Here is a 10814-nt window from a genome sequence, read left to right on the forward strand (position 1 = left end):
TGCTTAGGCTAAATAGCCTCAATATTAGGCATGATGACCTATGGAGATAGATTTACCTAATGGGGCTAAGCAATGAATACATATTGACAAGATGCTAAAACCTTTTAGCATTTAAAACGCCAAGGAGTGATTCTTGCCAAAGTCACATGGAAAGAGTTTTTGCAAGACTCGGTGTCCCAAAACACTGATGAGTAAAATACATGATGCAGATTCCACACACTTTTGTGTTTGGATTAATCATGTATTCCATGGTATGTAAAACAACCAGATATGTCCGATACTCCCAAGGTGTTGCGAGTATGGATACCAAAGTGATCAAATTACTGATCATGGGACAACAGTGAAAGATGTCACAGAGTACTAGAGTAAGTACTGATGACATGGTTTTCTCGCAAGCAGAGATCATGAAGAGTTCGTTGTAAAATGTTACATCGATAGAGTCTTCATCTTTTCTCCATGCGATTTTCGATTTAAATTAAGGGTTTTGTGTAACACACAATGTGGTGGCACAGTTAGTTGGAATTTGTTCAAACTAGTTACTGTGGCGAATTCTATAACAAGGGCTAAGTATGTTGACGCTTTAGAAGCGACAAAGAAGATGTTGAATCATATAGTTCATTCATGAACTTAGTATAGTTCCAAGATGGCTTTTGACAATGGGACACTACTGCAGGTAGTTGCTCCATAACTCAGTCTGAGGAATCCAGGTTCGACCTGTGATTCACATACATACAAAGCCAAGTCCACACAAAATATGAATTTTGTGAAAACGTGAAAACGCGAGGACATGCAAAGATACACACGGAACTGAAGTCGTCAGATCCGTTGGACATCAGGCTATACCGCAAGCGAAGCATATTTACACCGGTGGGCCACAGGTGTGAAGTGCATTAGCATAAGCTAGATTATTGACTCTAGTGCAAGTGGAAGTCTGTAGGAGATATGCCCTAGAGGCAATAATAAATGATATTATTTATCTCCGAGTTCATAATTATGTTTATGTTCCATGCTATAACTGCAATGATTCTCGAGTCTACAATATCCACGAGGCTCAGAGGAAGACTCATATGCACGTGTGGAATAATAAACGGTAAGAAGTATTCCTAGTCTAGCCTCTAAGACTAGCTCAAGTGTTGCATGATGATTCTGTTTTCCTGGTCATGGGCATGTCTATGCCAGCAACTTTGAGGGCACAACGTTAAGAGAACATTTGTGTTGAATCGACCTGGATTGATGTTATGCTATGAGATTCATTCGTCACAAGTTTATTGGTACATAACACAGAGATGGTTAACGTTTGCATGATTCCTTAGACCATGAGAGTATCGAGTTTCTTCATGCTTGCTTCATGAACTTTGGGGTTTGTTAAACGTCATCCGTAAATGGGTGGCTATTACGGCGGCTTATGGGTTCATGGAAAAGTGTGTCAAGTAACTTGATAGCTCAAGATTGGGATTTGCTCCTCCGACGATGGAGAGATATCTCTGGGCCCTCTCGGTGTTACGGTATCCATCATCGTCTGGCCAGACACTTTGTGATTCGATCACGGGGATGCCGGAACACGATAACGAGAAAAGAGAACAATACCGGTAACGAGGTAACTAGCATAGTGGACAAGTTGTTGATCCACGGGAATGCCAACATGTCTCACCTCGGGTATTTGTAACATATCGCGAAGCAACAGGAATAGCACACGGCAACTGGAGGTTCACTCGAATATTTATTCGTGTGGGTATAGGGGTCAATATGGGTGTCCACGGCTCCGATGTTGATCATTGATCGGAAGGGGTTCCGGGTCATGTCTATACTTCACCGAACCTATAGGGTCACACGCTTAAGGGTCATCTATCTGCTGAATACTAGACAGGGAGTCTGAGAGAAAATCACCGAAAAAGTTTCGGACACCGAAAAGTTTCGGACAGCGGAATCGTACCGCAGAGAGAGGTCATCGGATAAGTTTCGATGATACCGAAAAGTTGTTTCGGGATACACCATTAAGTCAAATTGGTTTCGGCACATGCCTGCTAATTCTTGGAGGATACCAAAATCATTCTGGAAGCTTTTTGGAATTTTCTGAGATAAAAATCGGAAATGTTCCGGAGCTGCCGGAGCCACTTCAGATGCGTTTCGCAGATGAAAATCACTAAAACCGGAATTGTTTCGGAATGCGTTGAAAATCATTTTAGTGGGTACTGGAAATGTTCTTAGCCCACATAAATATTTTCAGTTCGATCAGGCGCTGAAAAATGTCGTCGTGAATAGTGAAAATTAGCTTTATGGTTACTTTATGGAAAGCCACCTTTTGGGGCTTTGCTCCAAAAGATTTTGGGGATGACATGGATGGATAGGAGCCATTTTTTGGGCCCCTCATGGGGGTGTGGCCGGCCACATGGGGTATCCCCCCTTGGGGACCCTCTTGTTCCTTGGTTTCACTCCTAGGTCCTTGTGGAAGGACTTCATTCATGTGCATTTTGGGTTTTTTGTGAAACTACCCTACCCCCTTGGGATTTCCTATAAATAGAGGTGGAGGGGCAGCCCTCCACACTCATCCCTTGCTCTCATACACATGCCATGCATTATCTGGCTTCTTCTCTCCCTCCCACGAAAAGAGTTTCGTAGAGCCGTAAGGCTGTCTGGGTGCGGGCAGGAACTAGTTCTGGACGGCGAAGCCCTGCCGGATAGATGACACCGTATGTGTGCAACTCTGTAGAGAGATCGTAGTTTCGGTCTTAGTTCGTGAGTGCCTCCCGAAGGGCTGTTCGTGTGACCGTCCGAGTTTCGAAGGTCCTCTCGAAGGGCTGTTCGAGTGACCGTTCGAGTTTCGGAGGTCCTCCCGAAGGGCTGTCCGCGACACCGTCCGGGGGGCTGTTCGACCGCCTCCCGGAGGGCTGTCTGAGGAGCAGATGAGGGTATACATCCTCGCGGTTGGGAGGTTGTAAATCCTAGCTGCGGGGATCTGCACCGCCGATCGTCATCGACTCTACTTCCCGCTGCTCTACGGGTCGGTAACGAAAAAGATCAAACCATGTATGCAGTCTCCATAGTGGTCCTAGGCTGGTGCGTAGGTCGGAAATTTTTTGTTTTCTGTCGCATTCCCCATCACATGCTGACATACTAGTCTTTCCATGTATAGCTCTGCCAATCTTGCCCCGCTATAAGTAGTCTTGACAGGCAAAAAGTGAGCGACTTTAGTGAGACGATCCACTATTACCCATATAGAATCATAACCTTGCTGAGTATGTGGTAATCCCACTATAAAGTCCATTCCGGCTTCTTCCCGTTTCCACTCAGGAATATTCATTGGTTGCAACAAACTAGCGGGTCTCTGATGCTCAGGCTTTACCCTCTGACAAGTGTCACATATAGCTACATACTCAGCCACATCTCTTTTCAATCCATACCAGCAGTACTTCTCCTAAGATTTAGATACATCTTAGTACTTCCAGGATGAATAGAATAGGCTGACTCATGTGCTTCACGCAAAATTGTATCATGAATGGCTTTCACCCCAGGCACACATATCCTTTTTCCAAACCATAAGGTTCCATTCTCATCTATTCTGAAGCCAGGTGCTTTACCAATCACCACATTCTCAGTTATCTCCTTTAGCTTTTCATCTTCTAGCTGACCCTTACGTATTTCTTGCTCCAACGTAGGAATCACTTTTATCTCCATAGCACTAGCAACAATACCAAGGTTCAGATGTTGCAACTCCGCATACAACTCTTCTGCCTCTGGTCTCAACTTACGATTGTTGTCATATTTCTTCCTACCGAGAGCATCAGCTACAACATTCGCCTTACCTGGATGATAATGTACCTCCGGTTCATAATCCTTGATTAACTCTAGCCAGCGACGTTGTCTTAAATTCAGACCTGTCTGAGTGAATATATACTTCAAGCTCTTATGATCGGTGTAGATATCACTCTTGTGACCAATCAGATAGTGTCTCCAGATCTTCAATGCATGTACCACAACTGCTAACTCCAGATCATGAGTAGGATAATTTAACTCATGCTTCCTCAACTGTCTTGATGCATGCGTCGGTGGTGGTGACCTCATGTCCGCTCGCACCGTGTTCGATGAAACACCAACGAGGGTCAAAATCTTCAAACTGCATCGGCATCGCTCGGAGTAGCAGCGGGTACACGCTGGAGTGCTGGAGTGATGCTTGGCCATCTCCAACTCACGAGCGTGTAAGAGACTAATCATGAGACAGTAATGATTTAATTTTGTTTTGCAATGTTTTTATTTTAAAAATGGTTGGTTTATCTTTGTAAAATAGTTATTTACATGAGAATTATTGAACAAAATAGTTTTTAAAGAGCAATTTGCATTCAAACAGTCTTCATTCTTAACAAAGCTACGAGTTCACATTTGCTCTAACCAAACGGTCTTCAATTTTTGCCACCACAGGAGCCTTGTATTAGCTCTTGCGGTGCGAACTGGAGCTCGGATGTCCGTGCGACGAAGTTGATCTATGACAGTGGCCTTGGTGATCCTGTGCCCCGGTTGGTAAGTTGGGAGACAGCAGGGATGCAAACCAGCGCCAACGATGGGCGAAGATTGCGCGACGGATGAGCGGCGCTAGAGATGGAAAATCTGCCGAAGCAGTTTAGGTGAAAGGATAAAGATGTAGTTTTCAATTTTTTCTAATAATGAAAGTCGGACTCACTATAAAGATCGACGTGGGCTTAACTTTATGGAACTGGGCCTTATGACACGTAGGGCCCATCTGAAGCTTCTAGAGTTGTTAATCCTGTGGTTGAGAATGTGTGTGACAAAGCCTGTGTTTGAGTATTTACTATCTAGGGAAGCATAAACAATTTACAATCTCACTGGACCCATAAGCCAATATCCTTGAATGTTTTTTTTCTGTTTGTGTGTATATGTCGCAAGTTTTCTTGTTTTATTTTAGGTTTGGTACTCTAGCTAGGTCTAGAATTGTTTTTTTGTTCTTTTTTTTAATTTCAAAATCAAGGGATGTCTCAGTTTTTATTAAAAGAAATATTTGCTCCAAAGTTGAATGAGCGTGTCATGCAGGGTTAAATCACAAGATAAACTGATGAAACACATGATGCATTAGTGGATATATATAAATCTCACGGGTGATATGAAGACAAATTGAAAAACATGATGTGTTAGTTAAATAAATAAATATCATGATACAAGTATAAGTAACCATGCAATAAACTATATGTCCAAAAACAATACTTCCACGCACGGGCATTTTTGCTACTATTAATAAATTGGTAAAAATCAGAGAATGCGAGGTGGATGCCGGATACGGCAGCCCTAGCTCTGTGCTTTTACCCCCGAACCCCTCTTGCCCTCCTATAATATAAAAGCCGCCCGCCTCCGTCTCTCCCCCGCACTCCATCGCCTCGCCGCCGTTCCCCGCAACATGTCGACCCAATCTCACATCACCCGACGGGATGGGACCCGGCGCCTCGTCCTCTCCAGATCTTACACCCGCCCGAGGTGAGCACTTGTACATCCCGATCAGCTCGTCCCGATTATTTGCCAATGTCAGATTGACCATTATTAACATGCCAATTTTACCTAAATCCCCATGGCAATATTTAACGTTTATCGCCATGGCAAGTTTTACTTTTTATTTGCCATGGATAATTTACCTTTATTAAGATGGAAAATTTACCTAAATTCCCATGGTAATTTTTAACTTGTATTGCCATGGCAAGATTTACTATTTATTTGACCTTTATTAAGATGGCAGATTTTACCTTTTTATTGCCATGTGAAATATATGCACATTTTAATATGATTTTGGTTATGATGTTTTTTCTTTGTTTTTTCACCGTTTTGTGTTTTCACACACGACATTTTTCTCATACATTACATGTAATTTTAAGAAAAATTACCATTAGATTTTGTGCTATAAATTTGCCATTTGCAAATTATTTTGTGTTGTATGATGGAAATTGCCATGACTTCTTTTTCCTTTTTTGGGTTGTTGTTAAAATATATTCACCCATGTCAATTTTCCGCGTTTGAAAATTGATGGCAGTTTTACTTAACAAAGCAAAAAATTTGTTTCTTTTTTACCACAGCAAAAAGAAAAGAAATATCCGAGTGTTTTCTTTTTTTATTACTAGTCTTTTTATTCATCTTTTTGGGCTGTTAGGGGCTGGGGAGCTGTTCAGGCTAGGGCTTTTATCATTCCGAACGAGTGGGTTCGACCGTTGCCCCTCCCATACCGAACGAAACATTCGATCTGGGGTACTCCCAAACCGATCGTCAGCACCATATCGGGTCCTAAATTTAAATATATTTTTTGCCATCGCAATCCTCAATTGGCATGACAAATTTTAGCTAAATATAACGGCAAATTTTCACTTCTATTGCCATGGCATTTCTTACTCTTTTTATTTGCCATGGCAATTTTACAAATTTTCATGCCTAAATTACCTATATCTACATGGAAAATATTTAACTATTATTGCTATGGAACTTTCACATTAATTTGCTTACCAATACTGCCTTGGAAAATTTACTTAAACCGCCTTGGTAATTTTGACTCTTTATTTTCCATGGCTAAATTATCTATATCAACATGGTAACATGGAAAAATTTCACTTTCATCTTTTTTCAAGGGGTTTTTACTTACAAAGCAACTTGCCATGACATTTTTTTCTGTGCCATTGCATCTTCTTGTCCATGGCAAAATCTTTTTTGTGAAAGACGAATGTCATTCTCTGGTTTGCATCGATGGGATTTTTTAGTTCTCAATTTCCCCCTTTTTAATGGCTTTTTTTTTTTGCATAGCATAGCCAAGTCTGGTCTTTATTTCACAAGCTTAAAATATGTCTTTTAGTCACAGTACAAACTGGGCCATATTGGGCTCTGTGCTTTTACCCCCCGAACCCCTCTTGCCCTCCCTCCTATATAAGCCGCCCGCCTCCGTCTCCCCCCCGCCCTCCATCGCCTCGCCGCCGTTCCCCGCAACCCCCTGTCGACCGAATCTCACATCACCCGACGCCTCGTCCTCTCCAGATCTTACGCCCGCCCGCCCGCCCGCCCGAGGTGAGCACATGCTTGTACATCCCGATCAGCTTGGAGTTCGTTCCGATTGGTTGGTAGGCGCGGCGCTGGTTCGTAGGTCTCGGATCCAGCCAGCGTGGTCTCCCTCCGCCGCCGGAGTTGCTCGTTCCGATTGTGGTTGGTCTTGTATCCTTTCCTGCCTGGCTTTGAGTATTCATTCGTATGAGGAACCTCGACTAGGATAGGATTTAATTAGTTAGGGTTTAGTTTATTGTTTCCTTTGATGGTGAGGCATTAATTCTGGAGATGGCGCTGTCCTAACTAATTAAGTAGAAGCTTGGTGCTGTATGGTCTCTTCCTGACATTAAATCCTCCTCTGTTTGTGCTGTACCAGCTGGTAGCAGCAACTCTTCTGCTGCAGTCTTCTTCGCCGCCAAAAGGAAAAGATGCTCTACAAAATCCACTCCCATGCCCAAATCCAAGCCCTGCAGGCCCGCTCCGATGAGCTGGGCCACTCCAATGACATGCAGGTGAATCTTGTCTCTCTGGAGTCGGTGCGCATAGCGCGCGAGTCGTATGCACTCCTCTGCCCGCTGATCATGGAGTCGAGGTCCTGGGCATGCCCGGAGCTGGATTCCCTCTCGGTCGTGGCAGGCTTGTCGCTGGAAATCCAAAAGCTCGAGGATGATGTGTTACCCCAGCTCATGGTTCAGGAGGCCAAGCTGGAACGGGGCGCCCTGGAAGCCCTCCTACTCATGAAGAACTCAGCAATTAAGCTCTTACATCTGAGTAAGTGCTTTAAGGAAGCCTTGGGCTTAGTGCTTGACGAGGAGGATCTGGTCTCAGCCCGAGTCGAAGAGCTGAGCATAGTGCTAAAGGATATTGCTGTTCATGTACTCGAATATAATTGCAACATTGCCTGGATTCAGGTGCGTCTCCCGTGGCTGGTCCAGCGGGTCACCGATGTGTTGGAGACCCCGGTTCGTTTCCGTGATTCTAATGAGTACTGATGAGTAGACTTATCAGCCAGCTCGAGGCTGTTGTGATGAGTATTTCTTAGGGGCGTGGCAAACAGTTTAGAATCAAATGCTGCGATGTATTTCTTGGACCCTCCTTTATGTTTGGATGTGTTATTAATGGATTTTAAATTATATGTATCTTGGGTAGTGTTTTCTCATTCTGTGCTAGTAGGGTACAACTTGCAATTACTTTCAGTTTTTTTTTTTGAGAAACATCCATTCTGTGTTTTGCTGTACAGTCGCATGGAGGTATTCGCTCTTTTTGGGGAATATATGCCAAAAGAATATAGTATGTTAGAAAAGAGATCCCAAATTTAAGTCTTTTAAGAGGTACTACATACGGATGAATATAGACATACTTTAGAACATGGATTGACTCATTTTGCTTCGTATGTAGTTTCCTAGTGAAATCTCTTAAAAGACTTGTATATTTAGGAACGGAAGGATCTGTGAGTGTCCATGATTAAAGCTTTGCAAATACCATAAACAAAACATCACGTTGTACTTGAAGCTGAATTGAATTGAAATGTGAATAGCCTTCCACTAGCCAGCCAAGGAGGAAGGAGCCCACCGTGCACCATCATTCCATCCTCCATATCTCCATTTCCTCTTGTCGCGCCGCGGTCCTCAACTAAACTAGGCTGCTCCACCTTGTCGTCCCCCCCCCCCCCCTTCTCCTGACACGCAGATCTAGTTGCGTCGGTCGCCGCGCAACAACCCTAGCCACGACGAGCACCACCACCGTGCGGTCCGGGAGCCGCGCCGAAGTCCTCAACTAAACTAGGCTGCTCCACCTTGCCGTCACCAGCCCCTTCTCCGCCCACCTCCCCCTTCTCCTGACACGCAGATCTAGTTGCGTCGGTCGCCGCACAACAACCCTAGCCACGACGAGATCCTCCACCGTGCGGTCCGGGAGCCGCGCCGCAGTCCTCAACTAAACTAGGCTGCTCCACCTTGCCGTCACCAGCCCCTTCTCCGCCCACCTCCCCCTTCTCCTGACACGCAGATCTAGTTGCATCGGTCGCCACGCAACAACCCTAGCCACGACGAGCTCCACCACCGTGCGATCCGGGAGCCGCGCCGCAGTCCTCAACTAAACTAGGCTGCTCCACCTTGCCGTCACCATCCCCTTCTCCGCCCACCTCCCCCTTCTCCTGACACGCAGATCTAGTTGCGCCGGTCGCCGCCCAACAACCCTAGCCACGACGAGCTCCACCACCGTGCGATCCGAGAGCCGCGCTGCAGTCCTCAACTAAACTAGGCTGCTCCACCTTGCCGTCACCAGCCCTTTCTCCGTCCACCTCCCCCTTCTCCTGACACGCCCTAAACCCTCTAGATCTTAAAAGCCCTGTATCTTTTATTCTGTTAGGTTTTTGGGGATTCTAAAAATCTTCAACGGGGTTCCCCCAGTTGAATTAGGACATAACTTTTCGAATAGATGATTTTTCATATAAAAAACTTTTTAATCCGAGTTCGTATGCAAAAGTTATGCCCATTTTACTAAATTCCAGAGAGATTTTGCAAATAAAGTCGAAATTCATATTTGTAAATTTTCCCAACAACTAGACCACATATCACATAGGAAACTTATTTTCTTTTATTTTTTGACATTTCCATCATTTTCTTTTATTTTTATTTTAAACTAAAAAGGCGGTCCACGGGGGAGGGGTGCATTTAGTAATGGCGCACCTTCACAAATTGCGTCATTACTATGTGTATGACTTGGTCAAACCTTGGTCAAAGTTAGTAATGACGCACTTTGTATAGGTGCGCCATATGTAATGGCGCACCTATGCAAAGTGTGCTATTACTAAGTTTGACCAAGGTTTGACCCAGTCGTACACATAGGTATGGCGCACTTTGTAAAGGTGCGACATTACTATGTCAACTTAATAATGGCGCACCTATAAAAAGTGTGCCATTACTATGTCAAAAATTGTTCACAGACGCAGCATTTTCAAAGCTTTTATTTAGAGTTTAAAAAAAAGCTCTCTTTTTTTCCAAAAATGTCCGGGCTTTCAATTTTGCTCAAAAATCTCCCCTTTCCCAAAAGTTGTTTAAGATTTAAAAATATTTGAGTTTTCCAAAGAATGTTGGTGTTTTCAAATAAATTACAATTTTTAAAAAAATTATTCAAAAAATTTGAAATGATTTTGTTTCAATAAATATTCTATTCTCTCAATAAAATCATGTTCAAAATCCAAAAAATATTTAGATTCTGTTGCCACTCATAGTTCTTATGCACCGCAATGCATATTTAGACACCAATATTATGCTTTCCATGGGCGGCTATGTAACAGCGTTGACTGACAGGATGTGTCGAGTTCGCTCCCTCCCGTGCCCGACTTTTTTTAGGAATTTTATGCCGCTGGAGTTGGTCCTTACAAGTTTGCGCTGCTTATTATTAATAAAATTTATTCAGCTCTTGCGTCTTAGGACACGCAGTCATGAGTCATGCGCCGCGAGTTCGGTCCCACTTTATCACCAAGTATTTTTCGGATGTTTTTGGGGAGTCGCTACCAACTTTGGGCAATGCGAATGGGCGGGCACGTTAGTTCGGCACCCCAAGAAAGAAGGCTATCCGTGAAATGAAGAACTATTGTACAGACATGGGATGAACACGAAGCGAAAAATTTGCACCCGTTCTACCTTAGGATGGAAGCGAATTGTAAATATGAGACGAAAACTAATTTGGGGAACAAAAGCGGAAACGAAAATGAAATTGGGGAACATAATTTTCGTATCTGCACATGCATATTGTGTTTTTTCATGTATAGCCAACTCTAGACCAGC

General features: G+C 43.8%; 1 long non-coding RNA gene across 1 annotated transcript; it reads left to right on the top strand.

The window, feature by feature from the left end:
* The first annotated feature begins 7040 nt into the window (after positions 1-7040).
* On the top strand, positions 7041-8179 carry LOC109732371 (uncharacterized). Its single transcript, XR_012182908.1, has 2 exons — positions 7041-7179; positions 7397-8179. It is a non-coding gene; the product is annotated as an uncharacterized lncRNA (long non-coding RNA).
* The last annotated feature ends 2635 nt before the right edge of the window (positions 8180-10814 follow it).

Source organism: Aegilops tauschii, chromosome 4 (assembly GCF_002575655.3).
Source record: "Aegilops tauschii subsp. strangulata cultivar AL8/78 chromosome 4, Aet v6.0, whole genome shotgun sequence".
Lineage (NCBI taxonomy): Eukaryota > Viridiplantae > Streptophyta > Magnoliopsida > Poales > Poaceae > Aegilops > Aegilops tauschii.